A 27,753-nucleotide genomic window follows, 5' to 3' on the forward strand; every position below is an offset into this window, starting at 1 on the left:
GCCTTCGTTCTGAATGGGAACCTCTGGCTTCTGGTATTCGGCATTCCCAAGTCCCCCCGTAAGCAGGTTATCTGGCTGGAATTACTGCTCCAGGAGTTGGATTTTTTTTTTTTTTCAAGATTTTATTTATTTATCAGAGAGAGAGAGGAAGAGAGAGCGAGCACAGGCATACAGAGTGGCAGGCAGAGGCAGAGGGAGAAGCAGGCTCCCTGCCGAGCAAGGAGCCCGATGTGGGACTCGATCCCAGGACCCTGGGATCATGACCTGAGCCGAAGGCAGCTGCTTAACCAACTGAGCCACCCAGGCGTCCCCAGGAGTTGGATTTTTTTAGCAGCAGTTGATTAGGCAGACAAAATAAATTTTTTAAACGGGGGTGGGGTGGATCCATCCCTGAGGCCCACAGCTAGCTCTTTTGACGGTGACTTCTCCAGAAGAGCAGTGGCCAGCTCTGCTTTCAGCTTGCTCCCCTGCACGCCTGGATCCAGGGCTATGCGTCCCCCCTATCCCCCAACCCTGGGCACCACGGCAGCAGGTTCCAGCTCCCAGCCAGCTGTGGTGCACTGCTAGGTGCCTGGAATGTCCTCTGGAAGACTGAAGCCTGGGCTAAGCTCAGCGGAAAGAGCTCTGTGATGAATTAGGGAAGTCTGTCACGGGCACAGGTGGGACAGTATTTGTGGCAGGATTTGCTGCCCCGAAGAGCTGGTTGGAAAGATCCTTCAGTACTTGTTCCTCCGCTGGGCAGAAGATCAAGGACTCAGGCCAGTACGGATTCTGGTGTCCTGGAAAAGTGTTCTTTCGAGCCCCTGGCACATACTAGTTTGTGCTCTGCAGGAGGCTTCTGGGGAGTTTGATAGAATGGAAGAAGGGATATCTTTTGATTCTGTGATGCGATCACAGAAGTGGGGGACAGGAGTTGCAAGGTGGACAGAAGCTGTAAACGCAACAATCCCCATCAGGTTCCAGTGGACACTGCAGTGGAGGTCGGGCTTGGGTGGGCGCTCACTGCTTCAGCAAAGGCTGCTACAAACCATTGAGCCTGGCAGGTGCGGCCGGCAGTTACGGCTGCAGATTCCCTGGGAAACCTGGACCTTGGGATGACCAGGAGGTCGGACCCCTCAGTACCCCACACTGTGATTTTTGTACCACCACCTTCTCAGAGAAGGCCCTGGAAAGTTTACCAGTCTGCCGGGCTCGGGATGAACTTCCATTATCCAGGCTGATGGAATGGATATTCCAAAGTCTATTTCTTTCTTTTCCCTTTTAGAATGAGCTTTATGTGTTTGTGCTGTGGATCTGTTTTCCTGGTGATGTTTGAACCTGTGATGCTGCTTACAGCTCCCCAAGTGCGCCTCCCACAGGCAGCCAAATGCCTCCCAGCTTTAGATCCAGGCACTGAGCTGGTGGAGTAATAGCGATCACATTTTATTGAGAACTTACTCTGTGCTCCTTGGGATCAAGGTTACTGTGTGACAGGGGGTGGATCCGGGAGTATTTGAGGCAGTGGGGTGGTGGCCTTGAGGTTAAACATCGTGGGGAATCTACAGGGTGGACTGAGAGAGTTCACAGAGAGTGGACCTGGCTTCCTCTGCTACTGTGGTTTCTTGATGTTTCCAATGACTGCACTTGAGTTCTGCATACGATTAACTTTCAATTATCCTGAGGGTGATTAGCTGGCTTGCAGATTAACCAAGGTGAAGGCTCACCTGGGCCTGCTCATCAACTCAGCTGCTTCATAATTAGCTGGTTATGGCTGATTGCCTGCCGGTGGTCAAGGAACCTTGGGGCTGGGCTTCTGCAGGGGAGGTGAGCAGAAGAGCAATATCTTCTAGGACTTTCCACTCCTTTCAACCACAGGAACCCTTTGAGCCATGAAGTACTGCCTGGAGTCTCCAGCATAGTTCCTGAGAGGTTCAGAAGCTCCCTGTGGTCCCTGACGCTCTGCCCCTGGTACCTCCAGCCTCCACGTGCTTTCCACCTTGGGAAGATCAGGTTGACCAGAGGGCATAGTGAATTGGAAAATCCCGGAGATTAAGTGATCTCTGCTGTGTTAAAAGAGTCCTAGTGAGAGGGGAGGTTAATCCCCCTTTTCCTCCTTAGCTGGTGACCCTCCCCGCCAAAGATAGAGGTTGATGCATTGGGCAGTGATTCCTTCCTGAGGTCAGAAGGGACCAAAGCCACAGTGGTAACGAGGCAGGAGTTGGCCACAGAAGCGAGGTCTTCACGGCCCAGGCCTTCCAATGGTGATTGTTCTGGTGACTTATGATTCCCTCCCCATAGCTGCCTGTGTTCATAGAAAGCTGACTGCATTTGCAGGGTTCCTGTGGGGTGAGGGAATAGAAGTATGTGTTTGCCGCCCTTTACACCCGATCAGAATACCGTTGAACCTAGGAGTCAAGCTGCCATATTTGGGGTAACCTCTGTGGGGATGAGGTGCCCAGAATCCCAGGTACGTTCCAAACCTTGAGAAGGTGTCCAGGAAGGACTACCAAGAAAGAATAAACATTTGTATGGGCTCATGTTTGATGGGATTCCATGCCTTATTTCTCTTTCTCTAGCAGCATTTTCCTGAGCACCTGACAGGCCTTTTCCTCTGGGACTCTGCTCTCGTTTTGCACTGGCAGGCCTGGAATGCCTCACCTTGACACCAGTGAATTTGCCGGCAGTGCCGTCCCTTTGCACAGCCGGGACCGTGGGTTTCCCTGGGTCCTTCTCCCTGGCTCACGTTTCCCCAGGGCTGCTGGCGTGTACCGTCTAGAGATCACATTTTATTAACACAAAGAAATCTGCTTGGGCTGCCTAGTTCTTGCAGTCACGTGGAGGGAAATGTGCTCCTTCGGTCCCACCAGCCTGCAGCCCTCTGTGCAAAATACAGTCGAGAGCTGGGCGCCGGGCCAAGCTTACATTTCACTTTGGAACACACTTTCGCATCAGTCCTTGGCAGAACATCCACGGTAGTGTCTATTTGGGGAGTAAGTTAGAAAAGTGTTGTTTCCCTCTCATGAGTGCAGAGAGATAGGACCTTTAAAAAATATTTGACTTTTCCCCATCTTTGCCGTCTTCGGGGTGCGCAGGTAACAAGGCCACGCAGCCAGACGTGGAGGCCGGGCCTGAGAGACGCCCCTCTCCCTCCTGGGATGTCTTGTTTCCCTTGCTAAATCAGTAAGCATAGACAGGACCGCCTGGGACAGAGGAGCTTAGGCCAAGGTAATAACATCAAAACCAAAGTCCTGGAACTCTTGAGTAAACGAGTTACCCTCCCAGATAAAACAACTTTGTTGTCCAAATCTTTCTTTCCAAAGATCTAAGACTTTCTTGTGTTGGTCCAGGGCCAACCACTGAAGGCAGGAACTTCAGCAAGCCTCCTGGAATGGCAAACACTGTGAAAATAAACAAATGGACCTCTTCCATTCAGTTTTCCCTCCCTGGTCTATTTTTATTTATTTCCCCCGCCCCTTGTACTTTACTGTTTTGTAATACCCCTAGCCCCAACACCACCCCCCCTTCACCTCTGGTCCTATCTCCGGCTTCCTTTTCTCAGGGACCAAGCTGATCATTTTTCCTTCAGGAAAACACAGATCTAATTTCAAAAAGAGGAATCGGAGGGGAGAGGTGATAGAAAAGACTTCTTGTGGTATCCCCTCCTGCTCAGTTATTCTAGGTGGCTGTCTGGTGCCTGACTTGGGTTTGAAAATAAAATCGCTTCTGGAATTTTAAACCCTCCTTAGGAAAGATGAAAATGATTCAAAAGCAAAGATTTATGGGAATAATGCTAACTTCTCTTCTGTCAATGAAATAGACCCCTCTTGTAACAAATGACTGAGAATAAACTCCTCCTTCCCTGTCATGCCAGCCCATAAATTCTGCAGGGATTTCCCAAGTGCTGAGCCTTACTCTGATTCTAGTGTTTCCGGCTTTGGACGTTTGCTGTTGCTGTCGGTCCCATCCAGCCAAACAACAATGAATCAAGATTTAAAGAAATTTTCCAGCAGGGTGCCTGTGCCAGGGGGCCATTTCATAGGACAGTCCACCAATGGGAAGCCCCCTCATTTGTAAAAGATGCCCAGAAACTCAGGGAGCAGGCTGCAGCCTCCTGCCGGTCACCTGGTGAAGCCTTTGCTTACTCTGCGGAAGGGAAGTGACAGAAACACATTCCACCTGTCGCAAAAACCTGCTGGTAATTAGCTTTAAAAATAATGCCAAGTTCTCACATGGCTGGTAGAGGCATCAGCTTCGTGGGGGGTAGAACAAGTGCTCCTTGACAGAGTAATGCTGTTGCAATCACATTAGTCATTCCAGGTGAGGTTAGAGGAGGTTACTGGGGAGATGACGGTCGCCCTGCCATTTCAAAGAGGTCTCCTAAAAAAAAAGTCTCCTGAAAGTACTGAGAAACGGTTGAGGTTCAGAAGTTTATTTGAAGCTCTGTTACCCTTCCCCTTATAAGCCAGACATGTGTTTTTTAAACGCATTTTCCTTTTCAAGGGACAGCAGCTCTAGCCGACGATGGAGATGGCCTGTGGTCAGCATCAGGTGTCAGTTCTCCCTTGCTCATGCGGATTGTCTGCTTGGTATGTCAGCCATGGTAAATGTGTAAGCCCTGGCTCGTTGCCACTTGCCACCCAGCCAGACGCTTCCCCCAGCCCCTACCCTCCTCTGGGGAAGGGTTCAGGGAATGTAATTTCATTTTATAATTAACTGAGGCAATCCACTGTGCATTTCTTCACGCGTTATAACAGCAGTGCTGTTATCACTCAGAACACACTATACCTGCACTGCTTTGAAAATCAGTAGGTTAAGTGGTTGGTCTTGAGTCTGGCCTGTCCTCTTACCAGTGTGAGTATTTTAATCCCATAGGGTTTTGTAACTTTTTTTTTTTTTTTTTTCATTTTACATGAAATGAAGTCCGAGAAGGTGTGTTGAATCCTATGCTCTCGTTCTCCCAAAGCACTTCTGCGGTTAGGTGCATGTTGACTCCGTACCTGACTCGGAGTTTCCAGAGGCTTTTCTCCCCAGCACCTAAACACATGCTTTAGACCGCAGCTGGCATTCAGGAAACATTTGCTGAAATAACCAAGACATTACTTGCATTATAAGTGATTTAAAAGAGAATGTACGCTGACTTTCTTATGTTCAGGGGTGCTGGCAGGATTGTGTTGAACATGGGGAGCCTTTGCAAAGGGATAGGATGGCATGGTGAGGTCCTCTGGGACAGAGCTGAGTCAGGGTGGTCTCGGAGGAGGCAAGGCGCAGACACACACCCCTGCTGACCCAGTGAGAGCTCCGGAGTGTCTCAGAAGGCTCCGGTGAGCTGGTCTTCATGTGAACCTTTTGCTGTTTTCCGGTTGATTCTTTAATAGGCAAGGATGAAGAATGTTTTCAGACAAGAGCATTTCTATGCTCACAAATAAAAGTGGAAATTGACCCCTCCCCCAATTTTCCCTCCCTCGATGACAGGCAGAGTTGGAAGTGGCCAGCTCCAGCCTGCACGTTCCCAGTCACCTGGGAGAGCTCTGAAAACTCATCCACCAGGTTCTTGATTGGGATTTTATCGGGGTAAGTAGCGGAGTTCCATGTTGGGTTGGGGAAGGGAGAAATGATGGGAAGAGTGCAGAGATTATTCAAGCCACTGAGGTATTTTTTGAAAAAGTTTTAAAATACAAAAAAATAGTATACAGCAGTCACCCTTCCTTCTGTCTCCCCAAAATAACAATGGGACATGCTGACCTTGGGTATTCGTATGCAAATGTATGTACCCAGTTGTGTATGAATTGAAACATTACAGGGTGCTTTGGGGCCTTGGAGAACTTCTTAAAAAAGAGAAATGTCTTAACTCCTAAAGCAGCCCCGAAATCATTCCAACCCTGTTTCCTCAGGTCTTAACTCCCTCCTAGCACCTTGCTTGTGTGGTATTAATAAGTCATCCTGTTTTTAGTCTAGAAAAAAGGCCAGGCCGGTTCAGTAGAACGAACGCTGCTGCCTTTTCTCAGGTTGCACTTTATCAGAGGTGGGGAGGCTCTTCCGCAGGCCTCCTGGGTGTTTCCCTTTAAAGTAAAAGGGACATCCTTTAACCCTTGACCTTCCTCTAAGCCAAAGACAAACAGACAAATACGCAAAACCAACATTAAAAGAAGGGCTTGGTGTGCAGCCAGAGGACTCCAGGAGTGCCCTGTGATGCCGACTTGCCCCCAGCAACCTGGGGTTCCCGCTTGTCACTCTGCTCTTTCTCTCCTGACTGATGAGATCTGGAGGATCATTTGGCAGCGGGGGCCAGTTTTTTCTCTGAACATAGGGCTCCCAACAGACAGGATGGGCAGAAAAGACACGAGACTAGCTCACCCTTCTTTCTCACTTAGTCTGGGCACTAGGCTAAGTGCTTTATGTGTATGATGTCATTAAAACTCAACGCCACCTCTGGGTACTACTATTATTAGCACTTGGTAGGCACCACCGGCATCCTTTCCGCAGTGAGAAAACGGGCCCAGGGAACAAGATACAAGCTGAACGGCGCATGCTCAGAGGACCTAGGGTGGGAACATGAGCACACGTGGTCAGATGCTGGAACTCACCACTGCCTCTCCACGGAGGGCGCTTAGCCTGTGGAAGGCAGAAATCGTGGAGCGTCTGAATACCGGTGTCATGGGTACAACACAGTGACACATGTGACCCGAGCAGCTAGATGTGGAAGGGGATGCCCCATCAGACCCCACTGCGTGTCCGTGGCCTACTCAGTTCTCCGCCAGTTGCCAGGGAGTCTGATGTTCAAGGACACAGGCTGGTTTTCAATATACAGGCTTTACTGATAAATCAGGAAGGATTTAACTGAAAAATGAATTCTGCTCTTTTGTGTGACTCTGAAATCCACCCTGCCTTCCAATATAGTTTTAAGTGTGAAACACCATGAAATGATAAACAGGCAGACCCAGGAAGACATACGGATACTCTAGTGGGGTAGTAGGAACATTTAATGCCTCTGAAATCAGCCCACCGTATGGTTTTTGTGAGTCAAGACAGGATTCAGCCTCCCGCGGCCCATCCTCCGCTGACCTGCCCCAGTGCAACAGGGAGACCAGTGGATTTTCCCCCTTCCCCACCCAAAGACATCCTGAGGGAAGCACCCATGGGTGCTTGGAGATGCTGGGCATCAGCTCTGCATTGCCATCAGCTGGGTGAACGCAAGCAGTTGGAGGCGCTCGCTCTGCGTTCACCTCCGTGTGCTTCTCAGAAACATGCTTGGTGAGAGCTGCTTGTAGGCTCGGAACAAGGGGCTGAGATCTCCTGGAGGGCTGCGTAAGTGAAGCAGCAGAGAGCATGCAACCAGCACTTGGTAAATATTGGTTCCCTTCCCCTTCCTGTGTGTGAGGCGAGTTGTATGAGTGAAGCATCAGCAGTTCGGAATGCAAAAATAGATCTCCATGTGAGGATATGGCCTCTTTTCCCCGAGTGCGGACCAGATGTCAGGCTGCCTGCTGAGGACTCCAGGAATGTGGTCGCTTCCTTCTTTGGGGCTTTGTTGCTTCTCCCCATATGGAGAAGCCTCCCTTTCAATGCACTTCTTGGATCAGAAAAAAACAAGAATGAAAAAGAAGATGGTATAAAAGTCTTAGGAATGAACTTTCTGTATTCCCCCTCTTAAAAGGGATTTGTACTGTTATTTAGATCTTAACTGCACATCTGATACCTGGTCATCCCATCATGATCCCTGTTATTTAACAACATAATAAAAATTAATGGAGAATCACAAGCAAATGAACATTTGTTTTGGAGTGCATTTACCCATTTTCTTACCAGATATTTTACTGAGAACGGACTGCTTACCAGGCACTGAACTAGGTGTTGGGGATTCAGAGATGAGAAAGATACTGGCCCTTGAACTTGAGAAGCTCTTGAGGCAAGAGTGGTCAGCTCTGAATGAGGTGTATAGGGAATATCAGAGAGAACCCTTGACTGTGTCTTGAAGAATGAGCAAAAATTATGTTAATAGGAAGAATGCATTTAAGTGACTCATTGAGTTTTTCTTAACTGATGTTAAGAATTAGTCTCTATTAAATATGCAGAGAAAAAAAAGTGCACTGGAAACAATTCAGATCATAGTGTTATGTGATAACACTGAACTGGAATTAAAAAAAAAAAAGGAGGGGAAAACAAGAGACTAAAAAGAATGTATACGGTGGTTAATCCACAAAGAGGCAAACTCCCTCCAACCTAGAGAAAGGAAACTTTGCTGTATGGTAAGGGGCCTGGTGCTCGGCGCTTCCAGCCACGTGTCTTACGCGTGTGTGTTTAAAGAAGATGTTGGGAGGTTAGAGGCGGCATAATTGATGTGATTTGACAGTTGCTGTGGCAACACACCCACTTGCAGAAAATCAGTGTTAGTGGGAGGGCAGGAAAACTCGTGGCACTTGCCCTGGGCTGCCCTGTGCCCCATACTTTCTGGGCCAAAGGTGTGGATAGATTTAGAAGGACAAACGCCCCACATGGCTGATTACCACCTGCCTTTGTGGCTTCGACTCTGTAATAAGATAAGGAGATGAGTAAACCAGAGCAAACACAACAGGGAGACAGTGCTGAGGAGGAGGGGGTGGTCTGAGCAAGCATTGCCAATTCCTTTCAGGAAAACATCTTCCCAGTGTTGTATTTGAATATATTGAACAGCCCGTGGATTTCTATGAAAAAAAAAAAAGTATGACATAAATGTGTGTAAACCTCTGTTTATGGAAACAGCAGGAAAGAATGCTTTGGGCGTACATAAAATCATTCTTAGAGTAGTAAAAAGACTGGGGTTAATGAAAAATTGGTTTTGACAAGTTTTGACTGAAGAGCTGGATGATTGCCTCTGGGGCTCCATCTTCTGGCCAGTCCGAAGTATGACATGGTGTGAACACTTGTGCTTGCGTGGGCGGTGGGTTTCCTTAAGAAGTTTGAGTGTCTGATCTCCTTATATCCACAGGGACTATTTCCCCTGGATCATTGGTTCTCAACCTTGGCCCCATGTGAGAGTTGCCAGTGGAGCTCTTTGAAACAACTTACTTTAACATACTGAATTACAAAAGTAATATGTGATCACAAAATTAAGTCAGAACTGTACAAGTGTACAGCTTGAGCTCTTCTATCTCATTCCCAGATTTAAGCGTCAACAGTTTCTTTGACACTCTTCCATTTTCTTTGTGTTTATAAGCGTGTGTGTGTATGGGAATATATTTATGTACACATACTATACGTAGAATAGTGTGCACACTGAGGTACCTGGGTGCTCAGTCAGTTAAGGGTCTGACTCTTGATTTTGGCTCAGGTTGTGATCGTAGGGTTGTGAGAGAGATCTCTGCCTTCAGCTCCGCACTGGGCGTGGAACCTGACTAAGATTCTCTGCTGCTCCCTCTCCCTCTGTCATTGCCACCCCTACCAGCTCACACACATGTGCACCAAAAAAAAAAAAAAAAGATTAGTGTGTATACTACCCATAGTATGTGTATACTATCCATAATGTTATGGATTCTTCCCCTTTTTACTTAATACCTTTTGGATATCATTCCACAAGAGCATATATAGACCCACTAGCCACATGGAATCCCATTGTCAGGATCTATGCCGTAATTTATTTAGCAAGTACCTTTAGCTTGTTTTCATCCTTGGATGCCCTTTTTTGGGTTTTTTGTTTTTGTTTTTACATTCAGGTGTCATATCTAAAGTTAAGATTCCTAGATGTGGAATTGCTTGATCAAAGTGTATAGGAGGACCCCAAGGAATTGTTCTAATTCATACTCCCAGCAAAAGTGTGTGAGAAGACTATTTCCTCTCTCATTAAAACAAAACGAATGAAACACAACAATACTACAGAGCCCAGGTCCCCTTTTCAGAGCTTCTTACTGAAATAGGAGGGATGCTGAGCCTCTGTATTTTTTGAAAGTTCCTTAGGTGAATCTGGTCCCTAGCTGGGCTTGGGAACTATGGCCTTAGCTAAAGGGGGTAAAATTAAGATTTTAATCTTATGCTCCTAAATGATGATGCCTTGGTCATGCCCTTTCAGATCCATACAATGAGACTCGCCTTAATGTGGTTGGTCAGTTGGAGAAATGGAACCATCCATTTTCTGTGATGTTCCTGTTGAACCAGAGATCTTTATTTAGATATAAATGTTAAACGAATCTGTATTAAAGTAGTGTAGGATTCAAGCTACGAGACGCAGAGAGTGAACACCTAGGTATAGTTTGATACTTTTCTCACTATTCTTTCATTATGTAGCCATAACCCCTTTCTTCCTTTTATAGGCCTTTAAGAAAGAATCATTTCATTCCTTTTGGTGTGGCCTCAGATTCCATCAGAAGTAGGTAGAGTTTGTGGGTATTAAAAATCAATACCTCCTCTGATTTCAGTATGAAAAGTCCCCAGGCTGGTACATGGCTTGCCAGCTCTGTGAATTAAATTGTCTCCTTTCTCTTGCCTAGTTAGCTTCAATAGATTGAAGGAGGGGAGCGTGGGGGGCAGGGGGAGAGAGAGAGAGAATAGACATTTTTTCTCCAGGAAGCTGGTTTTAAGAATTATCCATCCTGGGGCGCCTGGGTAGCACATCGGGTTAAGCCTCTGCCTTCGGCTCAGGTCATGATCTCAGTGTCCTGGGATGGAGCCCTGCATCAGACTTTCTGCTCAGCAGGGCGTCTGCTTCCCTCTCTCTCTCTCTCTGCCTGCCTCTCTGCCTACTTGTGATCTCCCTCTGTCAAATAAATACATTTTTTAAAAACCTAAAAAAAAAAATTATCCATCCTAAGGAATTATTCTAGTTAATGACCTTCTTTCATAGCCTGTTTCAGAAAACAGAAAACAAAAAACTCACCAACCTTTAGTTTTTTATCCTCCTCCTTGAGGCCATACCTTGCCATCCTCTTCTATATGTCTACTGAATGGCTGCCAGAGACTATGTCCCTTGCTGTGTGGCTTTAGGAAGCCACATGACACCTTCAGCCCTCACACCCCCACCCACCTGAGGACCATTTGACTTCATCTAACAGTGGGTTCCAACTCCTGCCTCTCCCACCTGTCATTTGCCCAACATATCCTTAGAGTTGGTGTCCTTTTCAACCAACTCACCCTGATGATTAAGACCTGCCTTCTATGAAGGGAGTTTTGTGTTAGGAAATCTGAGCTGATTGGCATGGGCGCGGGGGACGGTTGTCAACACATTGGAACAGCCAAGGATTTCCGAGGTACTGGAATGTTCTTGGTCCACTTAGACTGTGGTGGGACTTCCCTTCGCAAGCCTGGTCCCAGTGGGCACTGGCTTGAGGAACTAAAGGAGAAAGTGTTTAATAATCGCTTGGTGTCTAGTTTCTGTTTACCCAAGAGGCACACAGATCTCACCCCATAAGATATATAAAGGCAGATTTTTGTCCCATGCTGATTTCTCCATAGACCACATTAGGCAGGAGCCAGATGGGTTTAGCTTGGCTACAAACCCTTTGTGCAAGGTGGAAAATTTTCAATTTTTCTGAAACCACACATTTCTAAGAAACTGTCTGGTCTAGGATATTATGGTAGTGTATGTTAAGGAACTGTAGGACTCTAGGCTGACTCACTGCAGGCTTATAAATATGGGTGAAAACTGACCTGTGTCTCCCCCCTCACCAGCATGGTGGTAGGAACTAGATTTAATAAACCCCTCCACTTTTATTCCTCATGTGAATCAGTGGCTGTTTGGCTTTTTGTCCCCCCTAGGTGGGACTTGAATTTATTTAAGAAAATGGGAGTGTATGCCTTTTTCCAAGCCTTGGCTTGCATTTGAATGTAAAAACCAGGAGACCGCTGTAAACTATATATTTTACTCCATAGCTTTGCTTTTCCCTCTCCCTAAACGACTGAGACTGAGCTGTCACTTCTTTATAATGGAATTCCTTCCGTGACACCTCATCACAAAGGTGTATGCCAGTCGGGCAATGACAAGATTTGTGCAGGGAACACTTACATGAAGCTGAAGTGCCCCCTGCCCACTCCCCACCCCCCCCACCCCCCCGGAGAGGGCAGCAGTTACAAGGGCCGGCACTATTAGGGGATTGCTCACCTCAGCCCAAATGAGATGCTCAGGGTACAACGTCCATTTTGTTTAGATAAGAGCTGACTCCGTAGAATTCAATTGAGTCCCCCCCACCCCCCAAGAATCCACATCCCTGACTTAGCATAACCCCCCCTCAGCAGTTCCTATTGCCTAGCAACTCTTATCCAGCAACCTTTCAGAATTACAATTAACTAATGAGGAGAGAGAATGTCCTTGTTCCGTGTTACATACACAGCCTGTGGTACAGACGTCTCTGATCGGGGGCTAGAGAGGGAACCTCTCAGGCATTTTCACCCACCACCCTCCCTACCTCCACTGCTCAGGCCCTTCCAACATACGCTTGCCAGACCAAGGATACAAAAGTAGTTCTGGGAACTTAAGGCAGTAGGTGCAACGGACACACAGCAAAGGGAAATACCTCTGTTAGACCGGGTTGCTCAGCACAGGAACACCCTTGAAAGCACCCCTGACATAATACCCCTGCAGAGATTGGAAAGTAGACACCTGACATCCCCAGACTGCGCCAGAACCCTAGGATCCCTGCCTCCTGCAAAGGGATGGGACGTGTTCCCTGAAGGCATTTCTCGGACGCCAGCCTTTGGCTCCTGATTTGCTGTGGACGCATCTGGGTGCGTGCGTGAGGGCCCCGGAGCTAGCCCTAATTCGGATGGAGGCCCTTGCAACTATTTGACCTTGAGTAAATCACTTGATCGGCCTTGTTGTATTGCTTCTCATTTGTTTAATGGAGGTAATAATGTAGCTCCTTGATTAGGAGGCACAGTGACTGCCCATCAGGGATTCACAATATAATTAGGAGAACCATCTTTTTGGTCAGTCCTATTTCACCAGCTTGCCTAAGAAACTAGTTTACCTCCTCTGTCTCTGTAGTACCATCCGTGGAGTCCTTTTCTCCCTGGCCCTACATGTCCCTAAAATGTCAGTGTTCCCCTAGGATCTTTTCTCTGCTCTTCTTCATGCTCAGTGCCTCTCCTGGGGGGATTTCAAGATCACTAAGTTTATGTGTCTTTAGGATTGCTCTCCCAAAGCCTAGGCTCATGGACAAAGCTGAGATCCATGTGCTCCAGCTTCTTCCTCGGGAATACACAGGCACCCCAGACGGGCTGGGTCCACACCCAGACACTGTGTTTTCCTTCAGATGTGCTCACTCCACTGTATTTCCTATTTCCAGTGACTTCTAATCACCTCCTTTCCAGCCATCCAGGCCAGAAACCTACAAGTTTACTTGCTCTCTCCTTCTCTTTTCCCCATATGCGAGTTGGGGAACCCACCTCATCAGTAACTCTTAGACCTCCTCAGTCCTCTGCCATATGGGGGGGACCCTCATTTCCAGTCTCCCCGTGAATCCCTCATCCCCTCAGGGCCACAGCAGTATTTCGTCCATCACTCCCATTCCCTTGAGGATCGGATCTGAGTACCTGAAGCCAGGCTTTGGTCTCCACTCTTTCTACCCCTCTCTCTGCCCTCTGAGCTCCCGCCACGCCAGCCATTCAGTTCCCTGACTGGCCCATGAATTTCCTCACATCTTCATGCCTGCGCATATTCTGTTCCTTCTGCCTTGGCCACCCCTGGTGCCTTGACTCGGGTGGCCAATTTGGGGAGTCCGCCAAGATGCCAGCTCCATCAGAGAAGCCATTCCTGACATCCCTGCCATCTCTGCAGGGATCTGGGTTAATGATCAACCTTTGAACTCCGACCTTTGGTTCCCGGGTCAAGGCTCTGGCCGAGCGCTTAGCACGCGTATTGTAATCATCTGCTTGTCATTGTTTCCGCCTCCAGTCTGCTCCCAGGGGTTGGGTTTTATTCATAAATTCTCAGAGCCTCGTCCATAGTGGCTCCATAGCTGCTCCGTGAATGTTTGTTACACAAATAAATGTTTTCTGGTTTTCTTTTAAAGATTGACTTATTTTAGAGAAAGAAGGCATGGGAGGAGGGGCAGGGGGAGAGGGAGGGAGAACCTCAAGCAGCCTCCTGCTGAGCCCAGAGCCCAACACAGAGTGGGATCCCAGGACCCTGGGATCATGACCTGAGCTGAAATCAATAGTCAGACGCTGAGCCACCCAGGCGTCCCCACAAACGAATGTTTTAATCAGCAAGCCTTTGTTAATCACCTTTTATGCAAGGCATCGGCAAGGCTTTTCCCTGAAAAGATTTCCAGTCTAATTTAAGAATAGGTCATTGCTTAGAAGTTGTAGAATGACTTGATCTGGTAAAAATTCTAGGCTGGCATGTGCTTCGTGTAAGATCTAGACACTGAGAGGGAAATTAAAATTTGCCACCAACACTGGGGCAGTCAGCAGGAGGAGGGCTTGAATCCAGCTTTGGTGGGTGACGGGACAGGTAGAGGTAGAGAGGACGTGAAGCAAGGATGTCCGGGAAGCAAGGCAGAGCAGCTTGGCTCGAGCAGAGACTGTAAGGTGAGGGCTGTGTGCCTGAGTCAGGAGGTCCTTGACTGTCCACGGTTAAACTGGGAAGCAGTGGGGAGCCAGTGGCTACCTTTGATCCTGGAGATGTTCTAGGAAGAGTAACCTGATGGCCATGTCAGCCGACAGGATCGCAGGCAGCAGAGAGACTGGCTGGGAAGGTGCTGCACTTGTCCGAGTCCTCTGTAGAATGGCCTGCACCTGGCCTCGAGCAGGGATCTAAACCACAAGGGAAAATCCCCCATGAGCCGTAGGAATAATTTATTGCCAGAACTGGAATGAGCCTTTGCTCTCATTCCAGCCTCCCATCCTGTTATTTAATGGGGGGTCAAAGGGAAGCCCAGGGAGTCTCCCTATGGTTTCTGTAAGAGATGGACTCTTGGGATCCGGATCCATGGCTCACGTCTCCCTCCCGCATGAGAGGTGTGTGGTTGATATTTGAAGCTTGATGGGATGGAGACATGGACAGTTGGCAGGCGTGAGAGGCTGCTGCTCCTTGGGAGCTCGGAGAATGGGTTTGGTCTAAACACCCTGGCCGGGAGGTGACCGAGCCTGGGGGCAATGTGCGGTGACACCCAGATCAGGCCAGGACTCTGTGAACTTCGGTAGGAGACAACCACACAGAGCCCTGGCCCTGAGCCAAGGCAAGGAGGCTGTGGAAAAGCATGTTTACTTTTGGGTGCTCAGCTTGGAGTCATGCACGGGAAAGAATTTTTGTGAATCTCCTTGAGAAGCAGCAGAGCCACAGACACACCTGAATCCTATTCATGTTCATCCGGAAGCTCGGGCTTTAAAACAATCCTGTTTTTCTTCCTATGTTTGTTTGGTTTGGGGTGGGGGTTGGGGAGAGGAGGAAGGGTGTTGTTCGGGGAGAGTGTGGGCCGCTTGTTTGCCGCGGGTGCCTGGGTTCGCAGGGAGCCGTTGGCAAGCCTCACCCCTTATCTGGTCTTCTGCTTCACTCCCTCCCCTAAGTCCAAACAAAAAACTTAACATCGCCCCAAGGAGAATGGACAGTTTAATAACTCGCCATGGCAGCACTTTGAAAACTGCTGGTTTCTCATGACTAGGCCTGCACATTTTCACCAACTCAGAAAATTAAAGAGACCCCGGGGACCTGGGTGGTGCTGATTCTAGTGGTGCGCGCTGTCATTAAAAATGGAAAGAGCCTCTAGAAATAGACTCCAGGTTGGGAAAGCTTGTTTCTCTGCTTGATCAGAAAGTATCCCCATCCCACGGGCACCGAGGGAAACTGCTCAGTGGCTCACTTTCTCCATTGGAAACGACGTCCATTGGTCCTACCTACTTCCCAGGGCTGTCAGGAGGGTGGGGTGAGGCCACAGGGGCGCAACGTGCCGCTGGACCGGGTCCAGGGGCAGCCGTGAGTGCAGGCGGAAGCCGCTGCTTGTCTGCGGAATGGGGTGGGTCTGGAGGGCACCCCTACCGTGCACCCCACGGCAGGGGTCTGACGCCACACATCAGTATCCACTTGGTCCTCTCCACGTGTCTCCTGTCGCTTGTCTTCTGGGGTGTGGAGTGGCGGGGAGGCTTGAAATGGCCATCCTTGGCCACTCCCCACCGGCCCTGTGGCAGCTTTGGGAGGGATTGGGCCTCCCGTCCTTCAGTAGGGAGAGCTGGCGTACAAAACAACTTGAAGACTTGGAGCTAGCCCGCGGGTGGCTGGGATTTCACCTTCTAGCTCTTGGGTCTTCACCCCGCCCTGCATTCCCTGCATGGGCAAGGGGGCCCCATCTTTTCCTGCCGTAGCGCCACCGCCTTGGGGTGCGGTGGGGGCGGGGTATGAGTGTGTGGGAGGATGACAGGGCCTCTTGTTCCCTGTTCACGACCCTCCGTGACCACCCCAGGATCCAGGGTTGCCCAATCAGAGATAGACCTACCCCATTTGGGCCCCAGTCTTCGGCCCTGAGTTCATTTCTGGCCCATATTTGACTTTTCTGCACCCGGGGTGCTGTGGCGGCAATGGGGAAAGGCTCTTGGCCCCCAGGGGAGGAGATGGAAGGTGCCTGGCCTCAGGGGCCACGGCAGGAAGGCTGGTGGGCCCACGTGTGTCCTGACCTCTAGCTGGAGCATCAGTTCTGCCCCCTGTGGGCCTGACTTGCCGCAGGCTGTGGTTGGAGCTCCTCTGGCTTCACCTTCCGGGCCGGGCCGTTCACGCAGGCAGGTTTCTTGCTGACATCGTTGGCAAAAAGCGTGATGATAAACAGCTCAGCATGAGAGGCCTGGTTAATCCGGTCCCAGCTCCTGACAAGTTCGGAGCTGCCCAGTCAGGTCAGGGCCATTTCGGGTCCCGATGCATGATCCCAGGGCAAAGTGCTTGTCCTGGACATGGGGGTCACTGGGTGGGGACACGGACGCTGGGGCTACAGGAGAACAGGTGCTGGGGAGCATGCGGGAGGGACACGTGGACTCCAGGCCCGGCCTCACTCCCCACCTAATCCAGCCCCACTTGGCAGATGAGGGAATAAGACTCTGCCAGCTGCAGGGACAGCCTCAGGCCACATTGCTGTGTAGGGCAAAGCCATGTTGCGTCCCAGTCTGTCTAAGCTTTCTGATGAACCACGGTGTCTCACAGGATGGGGCAAAGCAGAGGGATGAAGGCCAGAGCTGAGTCTCAGAAGAGAGTTCCGGCTGGCTGGCTGTCTTTGCCTAGGAAGTTCCAGCTGTCTCTCTTTGCCCAAACCCAGACCGAGCCCTCACCGGCATAGTGATCATTGAATGGTGTAGAGGTAGAAAACACGCCTCCCCCATGAAGCGACCTTTGAAGCCAACGTCCTATCCACACAACAGTATGTTAGACACCCTTTCTTCCAGGGATCCTCGTCCTTCTCTTCGTGAGGCATGGTCTTTGGCTATCCCAAAGCTCGTTAAAGATGCTAGTGAGCAAGACATCACGTGGACAGGAGCCTGATCCTGTGGCCAGCAGTGGCGCTGTCAGAGGCAGACGTGCCCTCAGCACAGGCTGGCCATTCAGGGAGATGGAGGTGGTGGAGGGGAGAGGAGAGAACTTGGAAGAGAAGAGGGAACAGAGGGAGAGGAAATGAGTGGCTGGCTGCCCATAACTTCCTGGGGGCTCTTGTCCATGGGCTCTTCCCACCTCTTTGGGGGTCCATCTGCTGCTTGCCCATGCTGGGCTAGACAGAAAGGAACCTGTAGGGGTCTCCCCACCCTTGTCTGCTCCTCGGAGAGGAAAGCAGAGTAGAAAGCAGGGGCTGTGGATTGAGCGAACTTGAGTCTGAGCTCCACCCGACCCTGCCCTCCCCAGATTTCTAGCTGCAGGACTTGATGCAGGTGGGTTCGCCTCTCTGACCAAAGGTCTCCTCATCCACAAAATGCGGGACACGATCTGCCCCCCCAGGAGGCAGGCTGATGGTTCAGTGGAATGTTAGGCTCCTAGCCAAGGTCCCGACGCAGGACTCTCACTCCGGAAGCCCTGTCGCAGGGCTAGGTTCTCTGGCCTCAACTTCTGGGGCATTCTTGGGTTTCAGGGGTGCCGGGGGTGGCTCAGTAGGTTGAGTATCCAGCACCTGATCTCGGCTCAGGTCATGATCTCAGGGTGGTGTGACTGAGTCTGGCATTAGGCTCTGTGCTCAGTGTGGAGTCTGCTTGAGATTCTCTCTACCTCTGCCCCTCTTTAAAATAAACAAGTCTTTAAAAAACAAAACAACAACAACAACTTGGGTTTCAGAGCCAGAAAAATGGGGAGGGGAGTCCCTGTTTCCTCTACTAGTTGGGCAACCTTTGGCAAATTATTTAGCATATCTGAGCTTGTCTTAAATTGTTTCTACTTCTTTATTTCCACATCTGGGAAAGGAGGATACTAATAATTCCACCTTCACACAGCCATGGTGAGGATTAGATGAGGCAGCCCATCAGAGGGGCCTGCTGGGAAGTAAGGGCCCCACCCAGTCAGCCACCTGTATGACTGTGATCACCCAGTGGGAGGGGCGTGCCTGCCTGCCAGCCCACGGGATGGCATATGGGCACTGATGGTCCCACGTAAGGGACCAAGTTGGGTTTCAGCATCAAGCCTAACCCAGATTTCTGCTGATGGTCTTCCTGTGTGAAGGGAGTCGCGAGCGAAGAGCTCCTTGGATGAAAACCATCTTTGTTGTGAGCCTTTTGGTGCACCTGTTCAGCGGTCACGGGCAGCACTTACTGGGAGCCCTGTCTGACTCTGACACACACAGAGGGAGATTCCTTTGTGCCTCACATCCGTGTGTCTGCCGTGTAAGACTCAGGACACTTGAATAGTGTCAACATCATGTCCGATTCCCAGCAGCTGGGATCCAGAAGGACATTCTCCATTTTAGTCTTCTGCTGACTCTTTCCTTTCCTCTCCTCCCTCTTTCTCTCTGCCTTCTCTTCCTTTTTATGCGCTTCTGTCCTCCCACATTTCCTTCCTCCCTCCCTCCCTCCCCCCTTCTTCCACTTCTTTCATTCATCCTGTATTTCTGCTTTAGTTTCTTGATTCCTCCTCCTTCTTCTCTCTGTTCTTCCTCTGCCCTGTTCTCCTGTCTCTCTTTGGTCTGCTCTGTCTCCTCCTCTCCTTCCTCTTCTTCTTTTCTAGGGACTCGAGTGGCCTTCTCTCAGCCACATCTCACACGGGCTCCTGGAGGGATTATGTGCAAAGTGAAGCAGAGCCCATTCTTTAAAAAGTAATGTTTTGGTTTCTGACCTTGGAAATGAAAGATGCTCATTGTAGACAATTTGCAAAATGTAATAAAAAAGAGAAAATAGTCCCTGTTTCCCAACATAGTCCTTGTTAGGATCTGGGGGTATTTATTTCTGATTACTCAATGGTGTGTACCGAGGGCCGCCTGCATGCAGGTTCCATATAGAAGCCAGTGCTGCGGCAGCAAACGAGACAGGGTCCCTGGCCCATGGAGCTTCCAGGCTGGTGGAGGGAGGCGGTTAGCACACATTAAGCAAACACAAAAGACAATTTGGGGTGGAGATGGCTGTGGTAAAGGTGACCAGATGGGTGGTCAGGAAGGCGGGGTGCGGGGGTAAGTCACAGGCTCAAGGAGATGCTGCGAGCTGGTGTCTAAATGACGCAAAAGGACTGGGCAGACAGGGAGCAGGGGAGGAAGGGTTTAGGGGGAGAGAGGCTGAGCACAAAAGGCCTGGGTGGGGTCCTGCTTGGGGTGTGTGAGGAGCAGAAAGAAGGCCAGCATGGCTAAGCATATTGAGTGAGGGGGAGTCTTGAATGTTATCATATGTGGCGATGGAAAGCCTTTGGAGGGTTTTGGTATGGGGGAGTGCCCTGCATAGGTCTGCATTTTTAGAATACCTTCTGGTAGCTGCGTGGAGAGTGCATTGTAGAGACACGAATGGGAGGAAGAAGAGCCGTTAGGGGGCTGTGGCAGTCATTGGGGGAGACTGGGTGGGCTTGGGCCATAGTCTTTTTTTTTTTAAGTATCTGTGACTATAGTATCTATATTGTGTAATTGTGCTTATATCTAGATAATTTATTGAGTACTTTCCAGGTACTATGCATTGTGTGAAGCATTTTATTTATATATACATCATCTCATTCATTTTTCACACAACCCTATGAGGCTGGTATAGTAATCTTCGTTTGCAGATGAAGAAACCGAAACTCAGGGAAATACAAGAAAGGGGAGGGGGGAGCACAAAGAGTTCTTGTTCTTTAAAACGGGCCTTATTAGGAAATGGCGGGGGTATTTCTTTCTGATCCCTTATTCACCAGCACCTGAGTTTGTAACATACTGGTGGTAGAATCAGTATTCCAACCCAAGTCTAACTCCCTTCACACTTCAACCACTAGCCCGGACACTGAAAACCCTGCTAGACTCTTAGTGTTACTATGTAAGCAGCTTCCTGTGGGCAGTAGCTCAGCCTTGCAGGTCACTCCTCTGTTCTCAACATTATATCTGCCAAGTAGTCACATGCACAAATGAAGGCTTCTTGTTTACTTACCCAGAAATTCTATGGGTCCATCAGGTGGCTCTGCTGAGCAGGGCTGGGCTCATGTCTCAAGGGAGCAGACCTGGACTGGCCTGTGCCATGTGTCCATGTGCCCTTCACTCCCTGGTAGGCTGGACCGAACATGTGTTGGGGGTAGGGTGAGCAGGTGCTGGAGAGAAGCCAGAGCGTGCAGTCTCTTTAGGTCCAGACTCGGGGCCGACACTCTCATGTCTGTCACACTCTATTGGCCAGTGCAAGTCACAACCCCAGCCCAGATTCAAGGCACAGGGCAACGGACTCTGCCTGAACTGCAAAGCCACACGGAACAGAATAGGGGTGGAGGGGAGGGTGAGGCCTTTGACCTTTAGGATGGAGCTGCTTTTGCAGACTTGCTTGATGAACAAGAGAAGAGGTTCCTGCCATTGGAACAGAGACAGGCTAATCGGCCCCGGGGTCCACAAAGCCCATATCCTTCGGAGGTACTTGTGAGATTTTTATTTAATCCCTGTACATATCGTGAGCACTCTTTAGGGATTCGCTAGTGTTACTGCATTCTTCTAAGTTAATTGGCTCCCTGTAAAGGAAAGGCTTCTCAGAAGCAGGAGTGTTTTGTAGCGAAATAGGCTGTGATTCCCTGATGGTGGTTTTCTTCTGAAAGCAGTGGGTGCAAAGAGGGTAAATGGTGCGATTTCATATCAGTTTATGGCCATCCAGGGTCCAGAAGGTGACGGAAGGCCAATGGACCACAAACTGGTTATGGGGAGGAGAGACCATGGGCCAAGCTCAGGGAACAGTCTTCGAATTATGAACAAGTTCACCCATCATTGCTAACAGAGAACGCTCCAGCCAAAACCAGATTACTTTCTCTTTCCTCAGCCATCCTTTATAGAGAATAATGCTTGCCAGTGATAAACACTGGAGTGTTACCTGTCCTGACATGACTGCTGTGGATCTAAGGTTGGGTTTACTTAACTGCCTGAACAAGAAGCACAACCAAAATGTTGGAGGTGTCACAATTAGCCTTGAGGATGAACTAGCTGCTACAGCTAGACTTATTATCACTTTGATGACACCATAAATTAAACAACTATTGACTTGGAAAGAGATCAGGACCCAGGACACAGATTGCTGCTGTCCCCATTCACTGGTGACTTCTAGCCAATCAGCTAATTGAACACAAGGTGCTTACTTCTTGTTAAAGCACATAAGAAATCACCAATCTCCGGTTACACTATTTGGAGGTTTAGTCACAGTTAATCTGTGACAAAAGTGGAGGCCTGTTCTGGGTTTGAAGGTAATTTCTAATCTTCTTCCAGATTTAAGTCCTTTTGTTCCACCCTTTCCTCCAGAAATCCTCCCTGGCTCTTTTGGAAGTGACTTTCATCAAGATGTTTTTAAAAAGAAGAAAATAGTGTGCCTGCAAATTGCAGTCTAGATCATGGGGTGGATCTTTCAAAGCAAGTCTTGGAGAAACCCCGGGCTCACACTTAACAAATACAGGAGAAAACCACATGATCATCTCAACAGATTCTAAAAAAGCATTTGAAGAAATGTAATGCACCGTTTTTGATTAAAAAAAAACAACAACAATTCTCAGTACAATACATTGGAACTGTCTTCGTTTGTCAGACTGCACCTGTTAGGTCACTAGAAAACAAACCTTCATCCTTGAACACTTCCTAGGAAGTATTAAAAACTTTTTCCATTAAAGGCTGGGACAAGCAGCAATCTCTAGTCTTTACTTGTGTTACTCCTCCTTGTCTTGTGGAGCCTAGCTCATGCAGTGAGGTTCTGTAAAAGTAGGAATTATCAATACGGAAAGGATAATTATCAAATAATTATCAATTGTCCCTAGAGGAGCAGGCAAGATCATGTTAGTTTTCTCTTAGAAAACCAAGTTGGCAATGTTAGAGCAATTAGGACTAATAAGAGAGTAAACTGGCTGTATATAAACCCAGCATTTTAAAATCAGTAGTTTCAGACACCTGGGTGACTCAGTTGGTTAGGTGACTGCCTTTGGCTCAGGTCATGATCCCGGAGTCCTAGGATCGAGTCCCGCATCTGGCTCCCAGCTCCGTGGGGAGTCCGCTTCTCCCTCTGACCTTCTCCCCTCCTATGCTCTCTCTCTCGTGCGTGCTCTCTCTCTCTCTCTCAAATAAATAAATAAACTCTTTTAAAAAAGAAAAATAAAACTGGCAGTTTCCTCGATGCCAGCAATAACCAATTAGGAAGTATCCTAGAAATTTTACACTAGGAACAACTACTATAAAGCATTTAAGAGATATACCTAGCAATAAATGTAAATAAAGTGAAGGAAATTATAAGCCTTAACTGCTAGATGTAAGTAAAAGACCAAAAAAATAAAAATGGACAGATACACTATGGGTATACTCAATATTTTGAAAACCTCGCTTGTCCCCAAATTGACTCATAGCTTTCATGCAATCTTCATTCAGAAATCTCAAAAGAGGGGCACCTGGGTGACTCAGTGGGTTGAGCCTCAGCCTTCGGCTTGGGTCGTGATCTCGGGGTCCTGGGATCGGGCCCTGCATTGGGCTCTCTGCTCGGTGGGGAGCCTGCTTCCCCCTCTCTGCCTGCCTCTCTGCCTGCTTATGATCTCTCTCTCTCTCTCTCTCTCTGGCAAATAAATAAATTAAAATCTTAAAAAAAAAATCTCAAAAGAAAAACCCAACAAAAATCTCAATAATAATTTTAAATATAATTTAATTGGTATATTCTGGGATGCACCTTTAAGAGTATAAGAATACCAAAGAAAATTTTTCAGGGATGCCTGGGTGGCTCAGTCAGTTAAGTGTCTGCCTTCAGATCAGGTCATGATCCCAAGGTCCTGGGATCAAGTCCCACTCCAGGCTCCTTGCTCAGCCTGGAATCTGCTTCTCCCTCTGCCTGCTATTTCCCCTACTTGGGTATTCTGTCTCTCTGACAAATAAATAAATAAGATATTTAAAAAAAAAAAAAAAAAAGGAGGGGCGCCTAGGTGGCTCAGTGGGTTAAGCCTCTGCCTTCAGCTCAGGTCATGATCCCAGGGTCCTGCGATCGAGCCCCACATCAGGATCGCTGCTCAGCAGGAAGCCTGCTTCCCTCCTCTCTCTCCCTGCCTCTCTGCCTACTTGTGATCTCTGTCAAATAAATAAAATCTTTAAAAAATAAAAAAAAAGGAAACTTTATTAAAAAAAAAAAAAGTAAGAATACCAAAGAAAACTTCCTAAAAAGAACAGTAAGGGGTGCAGAACTTGCCTTGTCAAGTATCAAGCCTTACTGATACTTAAGACATTTAGAAAACATTAAGTAAAATTCCTTGCTTATACACAAAACTAAATCCTAGGTGATTCACAATTCTAAAAATACAAATCCATTATAATTGTATTAGAGAAAAGTGTAGAGTAATATACATATATACATATATATACACATAGAGATGTATACATATGTCTGCATATGTAATATAATTTTGGGTTAGAAGGTGAGAAGTTAGAAGCCATAAAGGAAAAGATTTCAAGATATTACTACATTACAATGTAAGGTCTTTCCAATATTGGAAAAATCTACAAAGTTAGAAAACAAACAATAATCTGGGAGAAAATAATTTCTATAGATAAATCAGACGAAAGGATTATATCCAATCTATAAAGAGTTCTTACAAATGAATATACAACGAAATCCATTTAAAAGGGAGCAAAAGACAGGAAGAGGTGGTACATAGCAAAAGAAATAAATAATAAATAGTTGAGACGTTCAGGGGCACCTGGGTGACTCCTTCGTTAAGTGTCTACTTTCAGCTCAGGTCATGATTCCAGGGTTCTGGGATTGAGCCCCACATCGGGCTTCCTGCTCAGCGGGGAGCCTGCTTCTCCCTCTTCCACTCCCCCTGCTTGTGTTCCCTCTCTCACTGTGTCTCTCTCTGTCAAATAAATAAATAAAATCTTAAAAAATAAAAAATAGTTGAGCTGTTCAGTCTCACCAGTAATAAGGGAAATGCAAATTAAAATTATAGTGATATTTTTGTCTATCAGAACGACATTTTAAAAATTAATACTGTGCAGAAATGCACTCATAAATGTTGGTACCAGAAGTGTAAGTAGCTATGACAGTTTAGCAGTACAGTTATAAATATAAAATGTACATACCTTTTGGATGAGCAGCCCTACTTCTAGGAATCTCTTCTACAAAAATTCTCATCTAAAAATCCATCAGTTGGGAATGAGTAGGTAAATACTACTCACCCTTTTTTTTTTTTTAAGACTTTTATTTATTGGGCACCTCGGTGGCTCCTGGCTTGGCGGGGAGTCTGTTTCTCCCTCTGCCCCTTACCCCAGTCATGGTCACTCTCTTGCACATGGCACACATGTGCTCGCTCTCTCTCAAATAAAAATGTTTAAAATTCTCAAAAAAAAATTTTTATTTATTTTTGAGAGAGTGAGCAAGAGAGATCACAGAGGGAGAAGGAGAAGCAGACTCCCCACTGAGCGGGAAGCCCAGTGTGGGGCTCAGTTCCAGGACTCTGAGATCATGACCTGAGCCGAAGGCCACCCAGGTGCCTCAGTACTATTCACCCTTTAAAAAGAACAAAGTAGTTCTATCTGTACTAACATGGGAAATTGTATATGGTATATTGAAAAAGTAATTTAAGATATGTGGGTAGTATAATCCTACTTGGGTTAAATCATTTATGTGTTAAAACTAAGGTTCACACCAAGCAGTTAAGGGCAGTCACCTCTGGGAAGAGAGGTAAGATGGATTGGGGACAGAGGAGAGGAGAACTTCTTGACCCATTTCTGCACTTGTTGGAATTTTGCAATGACTATCTTTGGTAATTTACAAAATTTATGTAATGATACATTCTTAGGTTGAAAATTCTTCCCTTAAAATTTTAAAAATCCACAAAAATAGGACAAAGAAATAAAGATCCTCCTTTCCATCACCCAATGGCACCACTGACGTTTTCGGATAAAAGGGAGAAAAGTGAGTGCAGCAGAGTCCACTCCTTAGAAAATAAGATGAACAAGATGGCACGAGGGTATCTTTGGGGAGAAAGAGGACCTGGTTGTGTTTCTCAGGTTCGCTTGGGTCTGTTGCCGTTTGCTATCTGACCCTGGGGAAGCCATTGACCTCGTCTATGGTCCAGTTAGGTTTTCTGCATTTTGCAGGTAGGCGTGACCTACTTCCATGGAAGAAAGGGCTGGAGAGAAAGAATGCCAAGAAAGGTTCTGCCTGAATGTGCAGTGTTATTGTTAGAATGTCCACAAATGAATGTCAGAACCCAGGGTCTCAGAGGGCCCCCGATAAATGAGAACTCTTTGTAAATGCTGACCTCTAAAGTAGGTACCACAGCAAAGAGTGGGGTGGGCATAAAGTAGATAAAACATGAAAGGCCCTATTGTCCAGTAGAGGAGGGTGTGTGTGTGTGTGTGTGTGTCAAGCTTAACGTTTATAAAGCAATAAAGGAGAACACTGTAATACAGCATCATTACAGAATTCTGAAGTAACTTAGAGCAATCAGGTTTGGGAAATATTAATTACGAGATACTTTCAGAGGGTAGGAGAGGGTGCATATGCCTGGGCGTGTGCCTGGGTTGTGGGGGAGGTGGCGGAGCAGTGGTGCCAGGAGCGATAGAGCTTTGGGAAGCTTTGTTACTAAGTTCAAAGAGAATTTCTAAAGGGAAAATAAAATCCCCATTTGACTCAGATATGGCTCATTGTCTGAGGCAATGTCAAGAGGCACAAGATCAAATCTAGCTTGACACCATCCAATACTGAACCCAGCGGTCTCTAGAAGCCGTCGCTGCGCGGCAGCTTGGCTAATGAGAAATCTCTGTCCTCTGCCAATGCCTCGGGGGCCCAGCTCTTCCTCTTTGGCAAGCAGGATACAAAGAGAGCTCAAAGCAGAGTGAGGACCTCAAAGGTCACCCAAAACATTTATTCTGCAGGCTCCCCACCTGGCCTTTCCAGAAAACAGATGAGCGCGGTTTTACAGTTCAGCTAGAACAGGAGCCAGAGGCTTCATGCTTCGACCTGCGGTAGGTTTTAATGAAACCTGAAGGATGTTTCACATGTTGTCCAGCCATTAGCAGTGAGGAGTCAGGGGAGCGGCGTGCCAAACACCACCAGGCTGTCTCCTCTCGTTTATTCTCTGGGTGTGAAAGGAGCAATTGTAAAATTCAGAGGCAATTAAAAGTTAACACTCAGAGCCGTCCACGTCAATATCACGGGCTGTTACTAAGTTCACTTTCACCAGGAGGACACATCCCGTTATTTGGGGGACGACGTTTGTGCATTTCAGCAGTTGGGCCTGCAGAACCCTCACGTGGAAGTCAGGTCCTCCCCGGTGTGTCCTTTCTAATTTGTGAAATACTTCTTGAACCTGTCCTCTTCCCACTGTCCCCGCTGCTGCATGCAGGGGTCATCACAGCAGTCTGGACACCGAGCTCCCGTCTCCAGCTGTGCCTCCTTCAGGCCGTTCCTCACGCTGCCTGAGCCGTCTTTCCAAACTTGAGCTCTGCTTGTCCTTTCAGAACTCAGGATCCTTTGGTGGCATTCAGGGCCTGGTCTAGTATCCCCACTGCGCACCCTCCTGACGGCACGTCCTGCATTGTGCCTCTCTCCACTCCATCACTCCATCATGCGCTGTGAGCCAGTGCTGTGGCTACCCAACACTGTGTTGGCCCCTTGCCAAGATCGCCCTCTGGCTGGTTTCTGTCCCTGGATTACCTTTTTTGCCAATAACTACTTGTCTCATGTTTTAGCTGCACCTGTCACCTCTAGAAAGTGTCCCAAACCTCCTTTGTCTTAGGTACTGTCCCCCACGTGCTGGAAGCACATTGGGTTTACCTCTGTCCCCCGCCCCTTCACTGTACTCGTGTCCCTTCACATGGACTCCTTATGGGTCTGATTCCTTGACTCACCTGGAAAATGCCTTAAAGGTAAAAATCAGAAGCACATAGTTGGTGCTTCATGAATGTGTTATAGGAAAGAATGAATGCATGTAATTTTTTTTTAAAGATTTTATTTATTTATTTGACAGACAGAGATCAGAAGTAGGCAGAGAGGCAGGCAGAGAGAGAGGAGGAAGCAGGCTCCCTGCTGAGCAGAGAGCCTGATGTGGGACTCGATCCCAGGACCCTGAGATCATGATCCGAGCCAAAGGCGAGGCTTTAACCCACTGAGCCAACCAGGCACCCCTGAATGCATGTAATTTTTTAAAATTTAGTTTGCAAACATGCATGTGGGTCTTTGTTTTGCCTGATCTGACAAGAGTCAAGTCATATCCAGCCTGCTGTGTTCTTAGTAACATGACAAAAATGAATA

General features: G+C 47.9%; 1 protein-coding gene across 2 annotated transcripts in view; it reads left to right on the top strand.

Moving 5' to 3' along the window:
- Positions 1-27,753, top strand: part of HLF (HLF transcription factor, PAR bZIP family member) — a 53,237-nt gene that overhangs the window by 18,019 nt on the left and 7,465 nt on the right. The gene's annotated exons all lie outside the window — the stretch shown is intronic.

Source organism: Lutra lutra, chromosome 16 (genome assembly GCF_902655055.1).
Source record: "Lutra lutra chromosome 16, mLutLut1.2, whole genome shotgun sequence".
Taxonomy (NCBI): Eukaryota; Metazoa; Chordata; class Mammalia; order Carnivora; family Mustelidae; genus Lutra; species Lutra lutra.